Source organism: Protopterus annectens, chromosome 8.part0, assembly GCF_019279795.1.
Source record: "Protopterus annectens isolate FY-2018-M chromosome 8.part0, PAN1.0, whole genome shotgun sequence".
Classification (NCBI taxonomy): domain Eukaryota; kingdom Metazoa; phylum Chordata; order Ceratodontiformes; family Protopteridae; genus Protopterus; species Protopterus annectens.
This window is the reverse complement of record NC_056741.1, coordinates 1,628,257,728-1,628,281,503: the sequence shown is the minus strand read 5'-3', so window position 1 is coordinate 1,628,281,503 and position 23,776 is coordinate 1,628,257,728. Positions and strand designations below refer to the sequence as shown.

The 23,776-nt window shown below is 42.2% G+C and overlaps 1 protein-coding gene across 1 annotated transcript in view; it reads left to right on the top strand.

Annotated features, from left to right (window-relative positions):
• LOC122809565 (BUD13 homolog) overlaps positions 1-23,776 on the top strand; it is a 506,706-nt gene that overhangs the window by 464,691 nt on the left and 18,239 nt on the right. The gene's annotated exons all lie outside the window — the stretch shown is intronic.

Here is a 23,776-nt window from a genome sequence, read left to right as displayed (position 1 = left end):
ATTTTTATACCCCAAGTAGACTCCAAAGACATTTTCCTCAGGTGAATAGCAAATGTTGGAGGTGTGATGGGCAAGAAAGATGTGGTTGGTAACATATTTTTTGAGAGAGTAATGAGCTGGCCGACTTTAGGGATTCCCTGCGAACACTCTTGTCGGACATGGTAAGCGGATTGGATTGACTGAGGAGGAGATTTTTTTGAGCTGTGATACGGAATCGGAATTACCTAGACATAGTAAAGCCTTGCTAAGTCTAATTATGGTGGCTGCCAAAAAAGCAATTACTAGAAAATGGAAATCAAAGTCTAGACCGACTTTACTAGAAGTAGCTGAATTTAGAAACAGAGAGAAAACAACTGGAAATGGGATCTTTAGAAAGGGGGTGGAGCAAACTACGTAGAAAAAATGGGAATTGTGGGAACAGTATATGCAAAGAAGGACCGAGGTTTAAGAGGTAAAATTTGAATGAACCATATAATACTTAACTGACAATGACTGGATAGATTATAAGTGATGTATGTAGTTTGCAACTACAGTTGTTTCAGTGGTGTCTGTGATGTATAATGTTTGCAACTAAAGTGGTGTCAATGTTTGTTTTTCATTTATATAAATGTAAGATTGCCTGTGCCATATGTGATAATTTAAAAGATGTTTATTGAAAAAAATATATATGCTCATGTGGTCATTAAGGCTAGGTATCTTGAGCTGGGAAAATGATCTACCAGTCATTAATGTTTCCTCACCTCAGATGTTGTCATATATCTGGTATGTAATAGAAGATATCCTGAAGCTCCCTTTATTGCTGTCACTGCTCAATGTGAGAGAGTCTCAGCTCGGTGTTGGTCCAGGCCTAAATACTTCGTTGGGGACCCAGTTTTTGCTTATTCATATATGCTGGTTTGTAATTGTATTTCTGTGCCATGGGTACATCCTGGAATGGGCAGTCAGACACAGAGGTGGAGGTTATATCTGCTGCATATTAAGTCACTAGGTCTGCCTGTAAGTTCCAGATTCTACACAAAGACTTCTAAAACCATTGTATTTTCTGCCTCTGAGTACATCATGCTCTGGCCATTCTCTCATAGGTTTCAGGGAGATCTTAAGAAGAATACAGGAAACCATCCAGGTATACCAGATCATAGTTTCATGGCTTTGTTAAAGACTTCCACCAAGTCTACAGATTTGAAACGCATCCAAATGGAGAAAGAATGGGAGACCTTGCAATTTTTAAATTCAGCAGAAGTCCTTATAACAAAGTATGCCATCTCTGCTGAGGGGACTCATCCAGCATCCAGCCTTAACACCTGCTGTTAGCAAGACTTCTGACAATTCTCCATAGGAGTCAGTCAATTCTTCAACCCCTAGCCTGTCCCGCCACATCAATAAAACAAGTCTTGTTCCCTGTTACTTGCATTAAAATGCTATTCAGTTATTAAACAATAGGTGAATGAAAAGCCCATAGTTACTGTAACAGGTGAAAGTTGCACATTAAAGTCAGAATCCAAGAGTGTCCTCCTGTGGAATTCCCAAATCCCTGTCAGCTGACTGATTACTCTACACCCCAGTAACTTAAGCCAAGGAGCCCTCTTCTACCCAAGCAGCTGTCTCTGCATGGGTCAGGTGTAAACCAGTCTGCCTCAACAATGGCCTAAGATGGGTCAGGGTTTCCTTCAATTCATTGGCAGCTGGCAGAGAGGTTCAGAATGGACCTGTACATTTGGAGTTAACTTTCCTAAGAGGAATAGGAAAGTGTTCCCTGTGTGAGATTTGGAATCCCGATTCTGAAAGGGAGGAGGAACTAGATTGTGGATCATTGTTTCTCTCCTCTAGTACTCACTGCCAAATACACTTGATACAAGCCATTTAACCCTGCAGTTATCTCAGCACATTCATTCCTCATGAACAGGCCAACTAGTCTCTAGGAGCAAGCTCACCAAGCATCCCCCTACCTTTATCCCAGATCCACTGACCCAACACTGCCTTCCTTTTGGCAGATTGAGGATTGAGCCATTGCCTCTGTGGGGTGAGAGCTGAAATCCATTTGTTCATTAGGATGAGTTCACTGTATAACGCCATTCAGAGATATGAGGGATAGGTAGTAGGGAATAAGTCAGTCAGCAGTCAAGTGGACAGTCAGGTGGACCTTGTCCCACTCTTGGAACTAACTGCTGCATGACTGGACTCCTCAGCTTTGTATTTGCTGCCTGACCTCTGTATGAATACACTCACTTCATCAAGCATTTTTGTACAGGGATGCAACATGCAGTGCTCCCTTTAAGCTCCACCAAAGTGAAGGACTAGTGCTTTCTCCCACTTCCACCTCCCACCCTGGATGGATGAACCTTCAGCTGCTGACCAGTCCCATTCTTCCTGCCCATTTCCACAAGCACTTGACCTGCTAGTCAAACATGGTTGAAGGCTAACAGTCAGGGATTCATCCTTGTACACCATGGGAGTGGATATGCTCTCCTTTGTTTTAACACACACATGAAGAGGACACTTTGGCCCATTACTCTCCATCAGAGGACATTTCATTTGGGGGCACTGTCTTAGACATGATAGAAGTTTTCAAGTGAACGTTTCAGAAGGCATTTAACTCCCAGAATAGATTCTGGGAACTCAACCAGTGGCTTTCCTTCAGTCCTGGAACCCCTTTTGGATGTTTTTTAAACAGTATTCTTGGAAGCAGGTTCCCAAGCCATCCACTCCGAAGTATGCTGACAGCTTCTGTAAGGCAAAAGAACTTTTCAAGTTTTGTATAAGAACCACTGTGTCCTTTAGCACTGCCAAGAGATGTAGACTAGCTCCTCAGCAGTATATGCTTCCCAGTGATTGGGGAAAGCAGATTGTTAGCACCATTTGGATAAAGTCTTAGCCTTCAGGGCCCTGAATGATTGGACACACATTTTGAAGTATGAGCAGCATATCATCCTGTAACTCCAAGATAGTCATGGGGGAGTACAGTATGAAACCCTGAAGGCAGATTTGATTGGACAATCTCAGTTTTGGGTTTTTTAAACAGTTGGGGAAACATGCCATAAACTGTATGTATGATGCTGTAGATGCAGCATGCAGCATTCAGGGCTGCGGTAACAGAATCGGTCAACAGGGGGTGTTCTTTAAGCACCCCCCTCCAGGATGTGAAAGCTTGTCTCTCTAACACTCCGTTAGATAAGCAACTTATCTTACAGTGTGTTTTAAAGTCTGAAGGTTTCATCTTCAAACATGTGCCCACATGCTATATAAAACTACTCTTAAATAATGCTCTTCAGCTGACCTTCCAAGCGATTACGTAAAAGTAGCAGCCAAAAGCATTACTTATCCTGTCTCAGTCCTTATAAATAGGTCAGTCCAGGAATCCTACGTTCCCTGTCTGGAAAAAGTCGCACATTATCCCTCTGCACAATGGAGGAAATTCAACAGACATGAATAACTTTAGACCTATAGTAATCTTATCTCCCCTCTTCAAAATACTTGAAAACATATTCAAAAACAATTGTAGACTTTCCCCTGCAGGAAGAACTCCTATCCCCTACACAACATGACTTCCGTCCTTCCAGTAGTACTAACACTGTCTTTCTAACCTGTATCGATACTGTCAGTAAAGCTAGCGGTAATAGCAGACTAGTGTCTTCCTTATTTCTAGACTTATCTGAAGACTTCGACACAGTTTGTCATAGCAGACTTCTTCAAATGTCCTCATTAGATCTGTCTCGGCCCACCCTTCTGTGGTTCAAAAGCTACCTGTCCAGTAGGTATCATTCATTAAAATTGCACTCTACACTCTCTCCTTACCTCACAGTCACCATTGGTGTACCACAAGGCTCTATCCTTGGTCCCCTCCTCTTTAACATTTTCATCAACACTCTGTATAGTTCCACGTAACAGTTCTCTCTATTACAATACACAGATGATTCCAGTCTCACGTGCACATCTGCCAACATGGTATGCCTCCAAAAAATTACTCAGGAAGCTTTAGCAACCACTGAAACATGGCTTCATAACTCACAACTCATGTTCATCCCAAAAAGACCAAACTACTACTTTTTTCTCCAGATCCCTCTTTCATGAAAAAAACTAAATTTAAAGTCCTCTCTCTTGATAATACAACCACTGAAGTAACTTCTCATAGCAAGCTATTAGGAGTGATAGCAGATGATAATTTTTCATATTCGACCTGCATATACAAAGTTGCACAAGAAAAACTCATCAAAAACTAAGGATGCTTTACAGAGCCAAAAACATTCTCACCGATACAACTGAAATTACAACTTTCCACTACTTATCTTCTCTTGACCTTTCTTTGCAGTACTCCCATCCTTAATAACCCTCCAGGCTTCACAAAAACTGGAACTTGAACAATGCCATAACAAAGTTGCTAAATTTGCAGCACATACCCCTTTCAGAACCCACCACTGTATAATACTGAAAAGCCTAAATTTGTTAGAACTGCCACGCAACTAACATATACACAACTTATTACCACCTATAAAATTATCCAGCGTCCAACTGTCTGTCCAGCATTAAAAAATATTCAGCACAACTTTTTTCCCAGTCGGTCATTGAGATCCAGTGACCAGAACCTCCTGCCTGTATATAAACCTAGCAAATCTGATGTGTATTGTCTATACTTGTACAAGGTTTCTAAGGCCTTGAACTACTTACCTGTATCCCTGAGGCCTGTACCTACCCTCCCATCTTTCAAAACCACTCTGAAAGGCTTCCTAGCTAAATCTGGCTCTGTTTTTGATCAAATGCAGGATAAACCTATATCCCTAAATGTGAACAAGTACCTTTTTATTCCTTATAGCTCTTTTCTGTCCCTTCCTCACTTAATTTCTTACTGCTAATTCTCTTCTCTGATTTTGTGTCTAAGTATACCATAAGCCTCCTTTTCCTTCACTTCATATTGTAATTCCTATTTGTATTACACTGACTTAGCTTCACTTTATCTACAAATTGCCTGAAAAATTTCTAAATATTAAATGATTATCATATACAGTGGATATAAAAAATTTACACACCCCTGTTAAAATGCCAGCTTTTTATGATATAAAAAAAATGAGACTACAATAAATAATTTCAAAGCATTTCCCACCTTTAATGTGACATTTAACCTGTACAATTCAGTTGAAAAACAAGCAAATTTGTTAGGGGAAAAATATAAAAACTAAAAAATGTAAAATATGCTGGTTGCATTAAGTGTGCACACCCTTAAACTAATACTTTGTGTGTGCACACCATTAAGCTAATACTTTGTTGTAGCACCTTTTAATTTAATTACAACATTCAGCCTTGTTGGGTAGGGGTCTATCAGCATGGCGCATCTTGACTTGGCAACATTTGAACACTTTTCCTTGCAAAAGCACTCCAAATCTGTTAGATTGCGAGGGCATCTCTTGTGCACAGCCCTCTTCAGGTCACCCCACAGATTTTCTATTGGATTTAGGTCTGCGCTCTGGCTGGGCCATTCCAAAAATTAAATTTTCTTCTGATGAAACCATTCTTTTGTTGTTTTGGATGTATGCTTGGAGTCATTGTCGTGTTGAAAGGTAAAATTCCTCTTCATCTTCAGCTTTCTAGCAGACGCATGAAAGTTTTGGGCCAAACATGACTGGTATTTGGAACTGTTCATAATTCCCTCCACCTTGACTAAAGCCCCAGTTCGAGGTGAAGAAAAGAAATCCCAAAGCATGATACTGCCACCACCATGCTTCACCGTGGGGATGGTGTTCTTTTAGTGATGCGAAGTGTTGTTTTTGCACCAAACGTACCTTTTGGAATTGAGGCCAAAAAGTTCAACCTTGGTCTCATCAGACCATAACACATTTTCCCACATGCTTTTGGGGGACTTGATGTATTGTTTTACAAATTTCAGCTGGGCCTGGATGTTTTTCTGTGTAACAAAAGGCTTCCGTCTTGCAACCCTACCTCATAGTCCAGACATATGGAGAATACGGGAGATTGTTGTCCCATGTAGTGCACAACTAGTACTTGCCAGAAATTCCTGCAGCTCCTTCAGTGTTGCTGTAGGTCTCTTGGCAGCCTCCCTGACCAGTTTTTGTCTCGTCTTTTCATCAGTTTTGGAGGGATGTCCAGTTCTTTGCAACATCACTGCTTTCCCATATTTTCTCCACTTTTTGATGACGGTCTTCACTGTGTTCCATGGTATATCCAATGCTGTAGAAATTTTTTTGTAGCCTTCTCCTGACTGATACCTTTCAACAATGAGATCCCTTTGATGCTTTGTAAGCTCTCTGTGAACCATGGCTTTTGCTGTAGCAGGCAACTGAGTAAATGTCAGGAAACTCCTACTAGGACAGCTGAACTTTATTTGGAGTTAATCAGAGTCACTTTAATTGATGGCAGGTGTGTACATAAGAAGTCTGAATGCTGTAATTAAATCAAAAGGTGCTTCAACAAAGTATTTAAGGGTGTGCACACACAACAAAGTATTAGTTTAAGGGTGTGGACACTTATGCAACCAGTATAGTGTACGTTTGTTGTTTTTTATATTTTTCCCCTAACAGATTTGTTTGTCAATTGAATTGTACAGGTTATAGGTGACATTAAAGGTGGAAAAAGTTTTGAAATGATTTATTATGGTCTCATTTTTTTATATCACAAAAACCTGGCATTTTAACAGGGGTGTGTAAACTTTTTATATCTACTGTACTTTGTATCTTTTCTTAACCAATGTTTTTATATCACGTCTAATTTGTTATAATTATTTAAACTGCTTATGTTTTTTATTTTTGAAGATTGTAAAATTATTGATGTTCTTCATGTTTCACTGTTGCAGTCATTACATTTGGGTAATCTGCTGGCAGGTTGCCCTCATTTAGCCTGATTAACAAAGTCTTGAGTCCTGCGTCAGTTGCTGTCCCTTCTTCCATGATGTCAGGTAGTCAGGGGTGTAAAACATGCAGCCAATGCCATTACATCAGTCTTTCTTGCCATGTGATGCCTGAAACAGAAGCAGTTCGCAAGTGCCGGTTGGCCAACTCCTGAAATTTTCATTTTTGAGTTTCAGAACCGAAGTCTTCAAACTAAAGCTAAGTACCCCATTGGGGAAACTTTTTCTTGCTCCTTACCGATGTCAGTAAAAGTTAATAATTGCATTACTTGTGGGAAGCAAATACCTCATAAGGATTTTCATTTGTACTGTATTCCTTGCCTAGGCCCTGATCACAACGTGCCTTGCTGTCGGTTTTGTGCTAAATTTAACCAACGCACTATTAAGCGTCTGTATATTTTTGCTTCTAAATATTTTGGTTCAAGATTTAACCACCCTGAAATGTCGTCGGTTAGCAATCCGACTACCGGAGTTCACAAAAAACACAAGGAAAAAGACAGAGACAGACCGCTGAGGTCCAGAACTGGCGATGGAGCTTCTCCTAAGCCGGTCGCCGGGTCCTCAGTGAGGCGCTTTCGCAGCCCCTGATACCTTCTACTTTTGAGTCTCACACCTCTACCGAGACCCATTCGGAGTATGCCGTGAGATTCTGCAAGTATTGAACCCGCGGATGTCTGTCCCTTGGATGGGTCTGGAGCTGCTAAGCAGGCAGCAGCTTCAGAGGGTGTTTTCAGGCCTCAACATTTTTATATTAAACCGACGCAATCATCAAAAACAAGGTCAAAACCAACTTCTATGTCTAAAACAATGACGCATGAGCCACGTGCTCAGGCCCCTATGCTTAAAAAACAAATGATCAAAATGGCTGAGGATTTAATTACCTTGATCAGGGGTTTCCAACCCCCCCTCCCTGCTAAGAGGCCTAGGCAAGGCACTGATTATGAATCTTCTGATTCCTCTTCTGATCAGGAATTTTCTATTCCACCTTATGAGGTCTCTGATTTAGAGGAAATCATCCCATCTGCTTCTCCTCCTTAGGATTACTCCTTTGGAGAGACTTTGCATACTTTAAGGGAACATTTTCATTGGGAGAGTCAGGACTTCTCAGAATCAAAAAAGAGGCTTAGGGATTTTCTTCTTCTTCCTCAGCATAGGCCTTTGGCAATTCCTCCTGTATTAGACATTGTTGATGATGTGTTCTCGGAATCAAGCATGGCTCCTGATTCCCTGCCTCTGGCTCCTAGTAAGCCAGACACATATTACAGGGTTCCTGACTCCCACAAATTTATTTTCAAAAATCCTGCTGCTGATCCTGAGACTATTTCTTAGGGTTCCAAGGGTGTTAAGGCTTCTACAGCCAAAAATCCTACCCCTTCTGATAGAGATTCCAGGGCGCTGGATAGATGGGGTAAGAAGGTTTATATGTCTACAACCTTGGCAATCAAGGCTTTAAACTGACAGTTTCATATGCTTAAATATCAAAAGCATGTTATGGGCTTACTGAAACAGAAAATGATGTTGATTTCTGATTGTGTGGAAAATAAAGAGTTACAGGATTTATTGCATTAAGCAGAACAGGTTTAAAGCACACTTTGCAATGTGGTTTTGATTCCTTGGAGGCCTCTTGCAGGGCTGCCATAACTGGATCTGTGATAAGAAGGCATGCCTGGCTCAAGGAGCAAAATCTGCCTGATCATGTTAAAGCTAAATTGTTGGATGCCCCTTTACAGCATGACAGTCTGTTTGGTAATAGGACAGAAGAGGTTTTAAAGAAAATGGAAGACAAAGCATAATGGAAGATAAAGCTAATTCTATGCAAACTGTAAAAGATTTCTTGCAAGTGCAGCCACCCAGGTTCAGTAGGCACTGGCCTACTAATAATTGGTCCTTTCCTGTGTCCAACAGAGCCACTCAGGGCAAACCCAGGCGCTCAAAAGGCTCCAGATATCAATCACAGGGATCTTACAGGTCAAAGCAATGGGGTGCCTCCACCTCCAAATCTGGAGGTAACAAAGCACAACCCACAGTAAGCAGTCTCAATTACTTTCCTCTGCCATCTCCAACCACTTATCTTTTGGCAGCCCCCTTGGGGGGAAACTAGCACTTCATCCTCAAAATTGGCATTTAATTACCCACGACAAGTGGGTATTAAACATAGTATCCCAGTGGTGCAAATTTCATTTCCACACGTTGCCAATTCCAAACGGTTGGCCAGATCTGCCACCAAACTAGTGGGCAGAGGTCCAGAAACAAGTCGTGTCCCACATAGATATGGGGGCTATTCAACCAGTACCAGAAAAGGAAAAAAGACAAGGATTTTATTCAAGACTTTTCCTGGTACACAGAAAAGACAAATCATGGCATCCAATTCTGGACTTATCAATTCTGAACACATTCCTGGACATTCCAAAATTCAAAATGCTGACTTTACAACAGCTACTGCCTATGTTAGGCAAGAATGCCTGGTTGGTAACTGTAGACTTAAGAAGCATACCTGCATATCCCAATAAGGGAATCTTGCAGAAGATACCTCCGCTTCAAAGCAGGCTTTTTGCATTACCAATTCTCTGCACTGCCCTTTGGCTTATCTACTGCGCCCAGGGTCTTTAAAAAATGCCTGGCACCAGTAATTGCATTTTGCAGACAAAGAAACATTCAAATTTATCCGTATCTGGACGATTGTCTCATTCAGGCAGAGGACAAGGACACTATTCTTCAACATCTGGCATTTGTAAAAAGGCTTCTAGCATGCTTAGGGTACACCGTAAACAAAAAGAAATCACAACTGGTACTCTCTCAAATAATTACATTCCTGGGTGCAAGCTTGATTACAACTGTCCATATGGCTTACCTCACGCCAGACAAACAAATTCAATTGACAGCATACTTCAAACAAATGGCAACAAAAACCCAGCTATCTGCAAGACAAATTCTGCAGGCTTTGGGGTTCATGGCATCCTGCATTCTACTAATTCCATATGCGAGACTGCATATGAGGAAACTTCAGTGGTACCTAAAAAGCTTATAGAGTCAACATTGTCACAGCCTGGAAACAATGATTCCTCTCATTCCCTGCCTGCAACAGGATTTTCTTTGGTGGGCAGAGACATGTCACCAAAACAAGGGACTGTCATTTATTCTACCCCTTGCCACCTAAATCCTAACTACAGATGCATCAGACTATGCGGGGCCCACCTGGCAGGTAGATACATTCAGGGCAAATGGAGCCCAAACCAAATGCATCTACATATCAACTAGAAAGAAATGCTAGCTGTTCAGAGTGCTCCGACAGCCTTCAAGGGTTTCCTTCATCCAGGACAACTACTGATAAAGACGGACAACACCACAGTTATGCGGTACATAAACAAGCAGGGGGGTACCCACTCCTACCCCCTTTACAGACTAGTCATGGCCTTGTGGAACACTGCCTTGACTTACCAAATACATCTTCAAGCTCCATTCCTGCCAGAAAAGCAAAATACTCTGGCAGACGACCTAAGTAGAAATCTTATGGACCCGCACAAATGGAAACTGGATCCACAAATCTTCAGCATGTTAACACAGAAATGGGGAAGCCCAGACATAGATCTGTTTGCCTCTCCCCAAAACTATCAGTTGGACAAATTCAGCACAAGAATTTATCACAAAAAAGCATGGAAAGTGGATGCTCTATCCTTCAGCTGGAAAAACCTATCAGTCTATGCCTTTCCCCCTCTGCCTCTACTCTCCAAGGTCTTACTTAGTCAGACAGGAAAATCCAAAAATGATTCTAATTGCTCCGGACTGGCCTCGCCAACACTGGTACTCGCTTCTAAGGAATATGTCACACCTTCCACCATGGTACTTGCCTCAAACACCTCACCTATTGTCTCAGCAGAACTGTCAAATTTTGCACAAACTCTGAATCTTGCAGCATGGCTAATCAACTAATTTTACCAACCACATCTCTCAGTAAACCTGTGATTGATGTCATTTTGGAAGCCAGAAGGCCTAGTACTAGAAAATCTTATGCTGATAATGGAAGATATTCTGTGCTTGGAACCAAGCACAAGGAATAGACCCAGCAAAGCCCAATATTCCTCATATTTTAACTTACTTAACTGAGATGCTTGACAAGGGCCTATCTTTTTCTTCAGTAAAAATCCTTGCCTCTGCCATCTTGGCTCATTGAAATTCAGAGCCTTCCCTCTTTTCTCATCCCCTGCTAAAACAGTATCTCAGAGGGTCCAGCAATTTAAGGCCTCCCAGGAGAGCACCAGCTCCTGCATGGACCTCAATTTTGTGCTGGAAAAACTCACCCTACCTACTTTTGAACCGGCAGCTACTGCGGATATAAAACTTCTTTCTTGGAAGACAGCCTTTCTTTTGGCAGTCACTTCAGCTAGAAGGGTTTCAGAACTACAGGCTCTCATGGCAGTGGAGCCTTTCATTATTTTTTACCCGGACAGGGTGGCCCTCAGGACCAGTCCTTCTTTTATGCCTAAGGTGGTATCCAGTGTGGCTCTTAACCAGACCATTCACCTGCCAACTTTCTTCCCACATCCGCAGAACAAGGTGGAGCGAATTCTGCATTCATTGGATGTACACAGACAATTAATATTCTACTTAAACAGGACAAAATCTCTAAGAAAGTCTGAGCAACTACTGGTGACCTTTGCTGCAGGATCAGAGGGGAAGGCTATATCAAAGCTGACTATTTCTAAATGGATAAGCCATTGCATTCATCTCTGCTACTTGCACCATGGTAAACCTGTTATGCCCAAGGGGATCGGATCCCATTCCACCAGGGCTGCCTCTACTTCATCAGATTTTCTCAGAGGGGTCCCTACCAGAGACATTCTAGAAGCTGCTACTTGGAGCTCAGTTCATACATTCACAAAGCATTATCATTTACCTCTTTTTTTCTAAATCCAGGACAGGCTTTGCCACCGCAGTCCTGCAGGGCCTTATAGCTGCTCCTAATGATGTTTAGTTCCATCCTCCCATCCATAGCTTTGGGATTCTACCCAAATGTAATGACTGCAACAGTGAAACACTAAGAACATAGTACAGTTGTGTACACTTACCATAAATGTAGATGTTCAAGTGTATTCACTGTTGCAGTCCGGATTACCAACCCGCCAGCCCCCTTTCCTATACCTTTTCTTTCCTTCACTGTACTCAAAAGCCTTTGTGGTGTATTTGCTTTTAGCTGAAGGTAAATTTTATGTTTCTAAAGTGCATTTATATATTTACAGTTTTATATATATATGTTTGCTCTCATTTGGGGGGCAGCTGACATCTGGGGCAAGAAAAACTAATTAAAATGGCATCTGCTGCATGTTTTATACCCCTGACAACCTGACATCATGGAAGAGGAGACAGCAACTGACGCAGGACCCAAGACTTTGTTATTCAGGTCGACTGAGGGCAACTTGCCAGCAGATTACCCAAATGTAATGACTGCAACAGTGAATACACTCGAACATCTACATTTATGGTAAGTGCACACAACTGTACTTTTCGAGTTTCAAAACCGAAGTTTTCAACTTAAAGCTAAGTACCCCTTTGGGGAAACTTTTTCTTGCTCCTTACCGATGTCAGTAAAAGTTAATAATTGCATTATTTGTGGAAAGCAAATACCTCAGAAAGATTTTCATTCATACTGTATTCCTTGCCTAGGCCCTGACCACGACGTACCTTGTTGTCGGTTTTGTGCTTAATTTAATCAGCGCACTGTCGTCGGTACATTTTTGCCTCTTAAATATTTCGGTTTTTGGTTTAATTATCCAGAAATGTTATCGGTTAGCCATCCGACTACCGGGATTCTGAAAATACACAAAGATAAAGACAGAGACAGGCCGACGAGGTCCAAAACTGCCGACGACACTTCTAAGCCAGTCTCCAGTTCTCCGGTACTCAGTGAGGTGCTTTCGCAGCCCCTAATACCAGCTACTTCTGATTCGCAGGCCTCTACTGAGACGCATTCGGAGTTCGGTATGCCGCAAGATACTTCAACTATGGAACCCGTGGATGTCTCTACCTTGGATGGGTCCGGAGCCGCTGTGCAGGCACCGGCTTCTGAGGGTGTATTTAGGCCTACAGACTTGCATATTAAATCGACACCGCCTTCATTACTAAGGCCTAAATCTCGATTCATGTCTAAAAAAATGATGCCCAGGCCACATGTTCAGGCCCCTATGCCTAAAAAACAAATTATAAAAATGGCTGAAAATCTAATTGCTCTAATCAGGAGTAGTCAACCCCCCCCCCCCCCCAAGAGGCCTAGGGCTGAGCTTGATTATGAATCTTCTGACACTTCTAATGACCTGGATTTGTCCATACCTACTTATGAGGATTCTGATGCAGAGGATTCCATTCCCTATGCTTTCCCACCTGAGGATTATTCTTTTGGGGAAACTTTACATACTTTAAGGGAGCATTTCCACTGGGAAAGCCAGGAATTTTCTGATTCAAAAAAGAGGATTAGGGATTTCCTCCTCCTACCTCAGCATAGGCCTTTGGCTATACCTCCTGTACTAGACATTGTTGATGATGTGTTCTCGGAATCCAGTTTAGCCCCTGATTCCTTCCCTCTGGCTTCTAGTAAACCTGACAGATACTACAGGGTTCCTGAGTTCCACAAGTTCCTTTTCAAAAATCCTGTTGCAGATCCAGAAACGCCCAAGGGCATTAAGGCTTCTACTGCTCAAAATCCTACTCCTTCTGATAGAGACTCCAGGGTGCTGGATCGATGGGGTAAAAAGGTTTATACTTCAGCAGCCTTGGCAATCGGAGCTTTAAACTGCCAATTTCATATTTTAAAATATCAACAGCATATTATTGGACTGCTTAAACAGAAAATTATGTTGATTCCTGACTGTGTGGAAAATAAAGATTTACAGGATTTAATGCGTTCTGCTGAACAAGTTGGGAAACATACTTTGCAATGTGGTTTTGATTCTTTAGAGGCCTCTTGCAGGGCTGCTGTTACTGGGTCTATGCTTAGAAGGCATGCTTGGCTTAAGGAGCAATCTTTGCCTGATCATGTTAAAGCTAAATTGTTGGATGCTCCTTTAAATCAGGACCACCTGTTTGGCAATAAGGCTGAAGAAGTTCTCAAAAAGATGGAAGATAAAGCTAAATCTATGCAAACTGTTAAAGATTTCTTACAAGTGCAACCTTCAAGATTTAGTAGGCACTGGCCTTCTAAGAATTGGTCCTTTCCAGACCCTTCCAGATCCTCTCAAGCCAAACCCAGACACAGCAAAAACCCCAGGTTTCATTCCCAGGGGACTCTCAGAACTAAGCAGTGGGGGAGGCTCAACTTTCAAGTCTGGAAATAACAAGACACCCCCCTATGGTAAACAGTATCAATGACTTCCTTTTAAAATTCCCAAGCACTAATCTTTCAACCGCCCCTTTGGGGGGAAAGATTGCTCTTCATGCAAAGAACTGGGAACTCATAACCCAGGACAAATGGGTTTTAAATATAGTGTCCCAGCGATACAGATTTAATTTCCACATGTTGCCAACACCAAACGAGTGGCCAGACCTGCCCCCAAATCAGTGGGCAGAGGCTCAAAAACAAGTACTTTCCTTCTTAAGCATGGGGGCTATTCAACTGGTACCAGAAGAGGAAAAAGGGACAAGGTTTCTATTCCAGGCTTTTTCTGGTACCCAGAAAAGACAAATCATAGTGTCCAGTCCTGGACCTGTCTGCTCTAAACACCTTTCTGGAGATTCCAGAATTCAAGTTGCTGACTCATCAGCAATTATTTCCTATGCTAGGCAAAGACGCCTGGTTGGCAACTCTAGATTTAAAAGAAGCATACGTGCACATCCCAATCAGGGAATCTTGCAGAAGATACCTACGCTTCAAAGCAGGCTGCTTGCATTATCAGTTCTCTGCACTGCCCTTTGGCTTGTCTACTGCACCCAGGGTATTCACAAAGTGCCTGGCTCCAGTTATTGCATTTTGCAGGCAAAGAAATATTCAAATATATCTATACCTGGACGATTGTCTAATTCAGGCAGAAAACCAGGGCATACTTTTAAATCATCTGGCGTTTGTAAAAAAGGGTTCTAACTTGCCTGGGGTACACCATAAACGAAAAGAAATCACAACTGGTACCCTGTCAACAGATTACATTCCTGGGTGCAAGCTTGAATACAATTGCTCAGATAGCTTTCCTCACGCCAGAAAAGCAAATTCATTTGGTAACTTAACTTCAAACAAGTGGCCACAAAAACCCTGCTATCTGCAAGACAAATACTGCAAGCCTTGGGGTTCATGGCCTCCTGCATTCTTCTAATTCCATATGCAAGACTGCACATGAGGAAACTACAGTGGTATCTAAAAAGTCTATGGAGTCAACATTGTCACCACCTGGAAACAATGATTCCTATCATACCTTGCCTACGCCTGGAGTTCCTATGGTGGGCAGAGGCTTGCCACCAAAACAAGGGGCTGCCATTCACACTACCCTCTGCTGCCCATACCCTAACTACAAATGCATTAGACTATGCGGGAGGGGGGGGCTCACCTGGCAGGGATGTGCATTCAGGGCAAATGGAACCCAAATCAAACTCACCTATATAGCAATCAAAAACAAATGTTAGCTGTACAGAATGCTCTGACAGCCTTCAAGGACTACATTCTTCCAGGACAACTAATGTTAAAGACGGACAACACCACGGTTATGTGGTACATAAACAAGCAGGGGGGGGGGGTACACATTCCTACCCCCTCTACAGACTAGCCATGGCATTGTGGAACACAACCTTGAGCTACCAAGTGCACCTACAAGCTCAATTCCTGCCAGGAAAATTGAATACACTGGCAGACAGACTAAGCAGAAACCTCATGAACCCACACAAGTGGAAACTGGAACCATGGATTTTAAACATGTTGACAAGTGAATGGGTGTTGCCCAGGCATAGATCTATTTGCTTCCCCCAAGAACAACCAGTTGGACAAGTTTTGCCCAAGGACTCCCCACAAACAAGCCTGGAAAGTGGATGCTCTGTCCTTCAGCTGGAAAAACCCATCAGTCTACGCCTGTTCCCCCCTCTGCCTCTGCTCTCCATAGTTCTACTAAAAGTCAAACAGGGCAAACCAAGGATGATTTTGATTGTTCCAGACTGGCTGCTCCAACACTGGTACCCCCTCCTGTGCAGTGTATCGTAAATATCTCCATGGCACTTGCCTCAGACCCCTTCCCTGCTGTCTCAGCAGGAGAACCAAATTCTGCACCCTCAGCTTCCAACATTGAAACTTGCAGCCTGGCTAATCACTTAAATTCACTCTTATCATCCCTCAGCAAACCTGTGATGGATGTCATGGAGACCTAGTACTAGAAAATCTTATGCTGACAAGTGGAAAAGATTCTGTGCCTGGAACCAATCTTTAGGGATGAGCACAGCAACGCCCAATTTACCTCAAATTTTGCAATACTTAACTGAGATGCTTCACAAGGGCCTGTCTTTTTCCTCCATTAAAATTCACGCCTCAGCTATTTCAATGCACTATAACACAGAACCCAACCCTCTTCTATCACCCTCTGCTCAAGCAGTACCTCCGAGGGGAAAAAAACGTGAGACCACCCAGGAGAGCTCATACCGCTGCCTGGGACCTTAACTTTGTTTTGGAGAAACTCACTCTACCTCCTTTTGAGCCAGCTGCTACTGCAGACTTAAAATTTCTTTCTTGGAAAACAGCCTTCCTTTTAGCAATCACTTCAGCTAGAAGGATATCTGAATTACAGGCCGTTATGGCAGTGGAACCTTTCATCATCTTTCATGCGGACAGGGTATCTCTCAGGGCCAATAAATCCTTTGTGCCTATGGTGGTTTCCAGTGTGGCTCTTAATTAGTCAACCTTCTTTCCCAATCCACAGAACAAAGGGTGAACGGATTCTGCATTCCTTGGATATATACAGACAACTTAGATTCTACATGGACAGGACTAAATCTCGAAGAAAATCTGAACAATTGCTGGTAGCATTTGATGCAGGGGCAGAGGTAAAGGCTATTTCAAAACAAACCATTTCTAAATGGATAAGCCATTGCATTCATTTCTACTATAAGCACCATGGAAAACCTATCCCCCAGGGGATCAGATCTCACTCCACCAGGGCTGCATCTACTTCTGCAGCCTTTCTCAGAGGTGTTCCTACCAGGGATATCCTAGAAGCTGCTACCTGGAGTTCTGTACATACTTTCACCAGGCATGATCATTTACCAATTTTCTGTAAATCCAGAGCTGGCTTTGCAACTGCTGTCTTGCAGGGCCTTATAGCTGGCCCTAATGCTGTATAAACTCCTCCTCCCAACCATAGCTTTGGGAATCTACCCAAATGTAATGACTGCAACAGTGAAACACGAAGAACATAGTACAGTTGTGTACGCTTACCATAAATGTAGATGTTCGAGTGTATTCACTGTTGCAGTCCTGATTACCCTCTCTCCAGCCCCCTAGTTTTTTCTGGCTATACCTCTACTTTCCTTTACTATGTTTAAAAGCCTTTTGGGTGTATTTGCTTTTGGTTGGAGGTATACTTTTGTGTTTATTTGCTCCCCATTAGGGGGCACCTGACATTTGGGGCAAGAAAAACAAAACTGATGTAATGGCGTAGGGTGCATGTTTTCTATACCCCTGACGACCTGACGTCACGGAAGAAGGGACAGCAACGGATGCAGGACCTAAGACTTTGTTAATCAGGCCGACTGAGGGCAACCTGCCAGCAGATTACCCAAATGTAATGACTGCAACAGTGAATACACTCGAACATCTACATTTATGGTAAGTGTACACAACTGTACTTTCTTAAATGTTTTGTATTAATTTGGTGCTTTTTTCCCCAGACCTCTGCTGAAAATGGGCTTCTACTCAGTCAGACTTGTCAGTAAATAAATAAAAGTGAAAACTGTAGAGTCAGTCTGCCAAGTTTCACCTTCCTGTTCCCAAGTACAACAGAAATTCTTTGTCTGGCACAAGTAGGACTTTGCTACCAAATAGTGGGAACATATGAACAGCTATGAGGTAGAAAGGCTACATAGAAAAAAAAAACTACTAACATGAGGTTAGAAAGACAGCTGTGACCCCTGGATCTTAGGAGCAACTATGACAGCACCAGCATTCTTTCCCACCTCAGCCCTCTGACCTCAACCCCTCATTTTTGTTTTGTAACAAATAGGGTAATGTTGGTTAATTTCCTTTTACCATAATTGGTTAGGTATGACTTTGGAGCAGTAGGTATTGCACATTGTTTCTATAAGGTACAGATGTCCAAGCCAAAATAAGAAAGAGAATTTCATCTCTACCAAAAGGCCCAGGAGTATTTATTCCCACCTGTCTTAACAGAGGTGTAACTGTGAGGGAATGTAAAACCCCTTCCTTTCAACCAGGAGTTTGAAGGGTTTTACTCCAGGCTGTTTCTTGTTTCATTAAAAGATTTTCAAGGCTAAACAAATCCTTAAAGATTCCAAAATTAAAGATATTGACTGTACAAGTCATCTTGCCCATCCTGGCTACTCAGGTTCAGCTGGTAAGTTTAAATCTCAAGGTTGCCTATATCCATGCCTATAGAGATGACTGCACTTAGGGATATAGATAATAGGGAGTTGGAATTTATTGGAAAAAAAAACTAGCAAAAGAACCAAGGTATTGGGAGCACACAGTTGGAGAGAGAAAAATAGAATGTGTATTAATTTGGAGGTCAAGAATTTATTTGGTATGCAGGCTAGAGATTGCCTTCCCTATCAAGAACTGATATCAGAGTACAGGCGAGGAGAAAAAAATAAGGGGATCCTAAGCAAAAGACCAGTGCTGGTAGAGTTTTTAGTAGAATCTTGAATAGAAGCTGCTGTAAAAAAAGGAGTAATTAGTAGAGCATGTAAAATATGGCATGATAACTATAAGAATCAATCAGAGAAGGTTAGAAAGCATTGGAAAGAGAGATTGAATAAGCATTTCACAAAGAAACAATGGGAGGATATATGTATATCTCGCCAATTTGCAACAAAGTCTAGAAGATTTTGGATCTTTGTTTGGAAGTGTTTACATAGATATTTTTATACCCTAAGTAGACTCCAAAGAATTTTTCTTCAGGTAGACAGCAAATATTGGAGGTGTGATGGGGAAGAAAGAGGTAATTGGGAACACATTTTCTGGGAATATAACGAGTTGGCAGACTTTAACCTGCAGGCTACTTTTTTCTGAGATACTGTGTGAACAAATTGGTGTAACCAAGGAAGTTATTTTTTTGAACTATGATATAGAATTGGAATTGCCTAGACATAGTAGGGCCTTACTGAGTCTAATTATGGCGGCTGACAGAAAAGCAGTTAACAGAAACTTGAAATCAAAGTCTAAACCAACTGTACTAGAAATGTTGAATGTAGTAACAGAGATCAAACAAATGGAACTGGTATCTTTGGAAAAGGGTAGGTCAAATTACATAGAAAAAAATAGGAATTGTGGGAGCAGTACATGCAGAGGAGGAATAAGGTTTAAAAGAAGGCAGGATTTTTAATGAGTTATGTAATGTTTGACTGACAATGGCTGGATAGAGTATAAGTGATGTATAATGTTTGCAACTAAAATTATGCCCATATAGTTTGTTTTCATTTATATAAGTGTGTGATTGCCTATGTTATACGTGATAATTCAATAAAGATGTTTCTTTAAAAAAAATCTGCACTGAATTATGCAGTAGGTCATAATGTTTGGAGATTAAAATATGTCAGTATGGTTTTATCATTTATATAAATGTAGGATTGCCTATGCCATTAGTGATAATTCAATAAAGATGTTTCTTGTTTAAAAAATAAAGAAAGAGGTGATAGAGCTATAAAAAAAGGTTGCCTGTATATACCGAACATGGGCAGTGGCCTGAGATTGTAGCACTTTGTCTCCATTGCCAGTATTCCTTCTTGAACTTTCATTTGGCCACTGCAGTCATTGTTTACAAAATGCATGGTTCTGGTAATAGCAGGATCAAGGCAAATCCATATTTATTTCTACCTGCACAACTGTCTGCTTCAGGCACAGTTCCAGGAGATGCATCAGTGGACTACATCTAGACTGCCTCATCAGACTAGAACAAAATACCAGTATGGGCCTAGCTTGGTGCCTTCTTAGGTTCATAGGTAAATGGTAAGATGTCATTCTGCAGACCATTATAGTGAAAGAACCCCTTTCAGTCTTTTTTTTTTTTTTTTTTTCTAAGGCATGCTAAGCTAGGACGTTCCTTAGCATGCTTAGCATTCCAGACCACATGGCATCTAACATACTCATGATTCCATTAGCCAAACTGCACGTGAGGAAGGTTTAGTGGTACTTAAATAGGTCAGACGGGTCTTTCCCCCTAGGATCCACCCACGACATTTCAGCTGACTTTGTACCATGATCCTCAGCATTCTACTCTACAGGAACAGCCAGACCAAAGCTTCCAGACCACCCAGCTCAGTATTGTCATGTCTTCTGATACTGTTCTGGATCATCCCACCAAAGAAGTCCTTAGGAATAAGGCACTTGGATTCTCCTCAGGAGTCTGTCACTGAGGATACTGACTTTGATGAGGGAGAAGGGTCACCCAAATTACCACCTGATGATGTCACATTTGGAGAGAATCTTGAGATCCTTAAACAGAAGGGTGGTTGGTCTGCTCAAAGTCCAACTCCTGAGGAGTCAGTATTTCTGGATGCTTTCGGGACTGGCCCATCTACCTCCTGGGTTACTCTGCCCACTGATGAACTTATTGATTTGGTTTCTAAGTGGGCATGGAAGGAGCCTGATATGTTTTAGCCAGTCCCCAAGAGACCAGACAGGATTCTGGCTCCACCGTTAGGAAGAGAGCACTGGAGAAAGGGAGTACCTGTTGATGCAATGGTCATAGCGGCAGCTACAAAGAAGGAACTCTCGGATACAGAGTTCTACTGTTCATTTCACTAATAGTGAAACTCAAGCATTAGATAGACTTGGGAAGTGAGTTCATGCTTCAGCAACATTTGCTCTCTGATCGCTGAACTACTTGGCACATTTCACGCTACTGCAAAGGGACTTGATTAAGGAACTTTCAAACTCCCTTTCAGGGACCACTACTGGAGAGGCTCAAACTTTTGTGGCTTCACAGTTGACTACCATTCAATCTATTGCAAATTCATCTTTGATGCTTATCTCGTATGCTGCAGAAGGCGCCTCTAGTGCCGCGGGTTCAGGTAATTCCATCAGAAGACATGCCAAGATGTGCCTGTGTGATTTTGTGGAGCCCTTCAAATAGTCTTTCGTCAATGATTCCTTTGATGGCTTGTTCTATGTTTGGCCCCACAGTAAGTGTGAGGATGAAAAGACCATATCTGCAGTGGGCATACATTTTTTGACCCCTCAAAGAACCTTTTCCAGTAATCAATGGGGAGGTCAAAAGATGTAGTTCAGGAAGTGTCAGGGTCCTTTCCAGGACACACATGTAAATATTTCCCCCAGAAGCAGAGGGGCGGAGTTATAATGGCAGAAGACATCCCCATGACAGAGAAGGCCCACAAAACTGAGGGTCTAGAGATGCATTTTCCGACAAACCCTTTCAGCACTCCGGAAGGGAGGCCTGATTGTCTACCTCTGGAGGTAGTCGGAGGTTGCTTATCTCTGCACCAGGAAACCTGGCTAAACATAACAAAGGAAACTTGGGTGCAGAGAAACATTTCCAGAGCTTATATTATTCCCTTTTCCCTACCACCTGTGTTACCCAGGAAAATCCCCAATATTCTACCCAATCAGAGGGAAGCAACAGCACTAGAAATATCCAAAAGCTGCTAGAGCAAAGTGTGAACCAAGTGGTCCCTCCAGACCAAATAGAATCTGGAACTTACTCAAGATTCTTTTTAGTGCCAAAGAAAATAGGGGACTGGAGACTGATTTTAGACCTCAGTGTGTTGAATAAATCAGTTTGACACACACAAATTCTGGATGTTCATGTTTCAGTCCATTCTGCCGTTTCTGAGCAAGGATGACTGGATGTGCATGCTGGACCTTCAGGATGCGTACGATCATATAAAAATGAACAGATGATCCAGAAGGTACTTACACTTCCGGCTGGGAGCCAGTCTTTTACAGTTCAGAGCACTGCCCTTTGGTCTTACAGCAGCCACCAGGGTGTTCACCAAGCATATAGCAGTAGTAGCAGCTCACTTGAGACTGCAGGGATGCTGGGTGTTTCCATACTTAGACTGGCTCGTTACCACTCTCACCAGGTTTCAGCTGGTAGCTTGAGACTAAGTGTTGCAGACTTATTCAGATGTGGGAATAACCATCAATTACAAGTCACAAAATTACACCCGACTCAGATATTGGAATTCATAGGGGCAGTGTTCAACACAGTATATATGGTAGCTTCTCTTATCCTTTTGAGAGTACAAGAAAGAAGTCGGGTCAAGAAAATAATTTGCAGTACCAGAATTTCAGCTCAGTTGATTCTGCAATCCCTGAGATCAATGTCAGCGGCAATAATCTTAGTTCCTTTAGGAAGATGTATGAGAATTCTGAAATGGATGCTACAAACACAATGGTCAATTCTGTCTCAACCCATGTCGACAAAGATAATAATTCAGGTATGCAAAAGGTATCTTTCCTGGCGGATGCAGTCACAACTGTTGGGAGGTTGTCCTTTCATTCCCTCTCAGCCCAAGGCCATAGTGGCCACAGACACTTCTCAGATTCGGTGGAGAAGGAGGCATTTTCTGGGGCAAGACAGTGCAAGGCACTTGGTCCCCTGAAGAGACCATCTTGCATATCAGTGTTCTGGAAAAGAGAGCAGTGCTTTAGGCGTCGCAAGCATTCCAAAACGTTGTCCCTCTCAGAACAGTTGTGATCCAAATGGACAACATAGTGGTAGTTTGGTACAGCAACAAACAAGGAGGAACCAGATCTTACCCCCTGTGTCAAGAAGCCCTGAGGGTGTGGCAATGGGCGATTTCTTCCAACCACTTTGTAATTGCAATGCATATTCCTAGGAACTCCAAAGAGATAGCAGACAAACTGAGCAGGTCCATCTTACTACCTCACAAATGGTCTCTCAACAACAGAATGACAGACACGATTTTCTGTCAGTGGAGCCATTCTTGCTGAGATCTCTTCTCCCCTAAACAACAAGTGCAGCAACAGCTTTGCCCTTATCCCCTCCACCAGGGGAGTCACAGAGGGATGCTGTATTCCAAGATTGGCTTCCTGGTCTTCTGTACTTTTATCCCCCGACTCCTTTAATTCCCAAATTCCTTCAGAAAGCAGCCAGGTTGAATAGTAAAGTTATCCTCATTGCACCTTACTGGCCTCAACAGATTTGGCTCCCCTTCCTTTGTCCTCATCTTCTGTACCCACCTAGGATTCTGGATCCATCTCCACACCTTCTCTCTCACCCGACAAGCATGGTTCACCCTGTGATGATATGGGCAAGTGCCAGCATAGCCAGCTGGAGTTTTGTAAAGAATGTTATGTCCTGTGAATATCAAACTGATTTATACAAGATGCTTGTGTTACAAATGTATTAGAACTGTATGCCATTTGTATATCAAACTGATTTGTACAGATGCTTGTGCTTGCTTGTGTTGAAATGCATTAATAGTGCACCCTACTGAAATGAAAAGGAGTGCATGTGTATTTTTTCAAATTAATTAAATGTATATGTTTTAATAGAAGACACTGGGACAGCAAAGGTTAACTTTAAGAAAAACAAGGGAAATGTAAATAAGCTGTTAAACCATTAAAATGGCACCCCACTGTGCTGAATAGGACCAGAGATGCTGGGTCTGGGAAAGAGCCTTTGCTCATTACCACAGTGAAAAGAGCGGAGGCCCCAGGCACTGCCATAAACATCTGGCTGTATGTTGTGGCTGTCTGTGCTAAATTCCTGTCTCAGCTTCAAAGGGGAATACTGTGAGAACCTAGAA